Source organism: Malurus melanocephalus, unplaced genomic scaffold, assembly GCF_030028575.1.
Source record: "Malurus melanocephalus ecotype Western Australia unplaced genomic scaffold, MMel_1.1 scaffold_196, whole genome shotgun sequence".
Lineage (NCBI taxonomy): Eukaryota > Metazoa > Chordata > Aves > Passeriformes > Maluridae > Malurus > Malurus melanocephalus.
In genome coordinates, this window is record NW_026623428.1 from 331,732 (window position 1) to 332,698 (window position 967).

Consider the following 967-nt stretch of genomic DNA (forward strand, 5'->3'; position numbering starts at 1 on the left):
GCTAGCCCCAGCCCCATGCGACCAGCAGCCGCATCCATCAGGCGCTCGCACAAAGCGCTGTCAGCCCCCCGGCTCTGTTCCAGCCTGTCAAGTGCTGGGCTCGCCGCCAGCCTGTCAGGGTTTGGGGCTGGTAGCCAAGCAGTAACTTTGATGTTTAAGGGGTTAGCCAACTGGTATGTGAGGGTGGCCTATCAGCTCAGAAATAATATACCGCACTCAAAGGTCACGAGTTCTGAAACTAATCTGGCTGTTATAATATTTCTAATAAAAACTGAGGTAGACCTTTTATATTGTAAAAAGTGTTCAAATTATTTCAGTATTTGTTTTGATTAAAATTTCCATTACACGTGCTTTTCATTACGCAACTCAATTAGTATATAAAAGATTTTCTGTTTAAAATGTTCAAATGAGTATAATTGTTCAATTTGGAAAGATTACAATGCTTTTATTTAATTAACACTGCAATAAATACTTCATTTTGTAATGAACCCCATACTTTTGGGCCATTAACCATTCAATAAATTTACAGCATGGAAGGTTCTTTATGGGAAAGAAGATAAATAAAGCGATTTAAGTGAATCAGCTCTGATGCTAAGCAGCAAATTATAGCTTTTTGCTTCCCATCCAATAGAATCATACCTCGATTGCAAACATATGGAGGAATGTAATAAACACTATACATTTCAATTACTATTTTGAGCATCACTTACACAACACTTTCAAATTTGCTACGTAGAAATGCATGCCCATATTAGTAGCATCTTGTCAGAAAAAAAGATGAAATAAATTTTCATCTGCCTTTCACCTTCCCGTTCTCCCACCTCATCCACTGATGCTTTGGTTCTGAAAATCTGTGTGGGAATTTCCCAGTTTAGAGCAAATGATTTGTTTCTTCATAAGAGTAAAACAAAGCTAAAAACATCCCAGCTATTCAATAGTTTGTTGTTTGCAATGTGAGGCAGGAAAA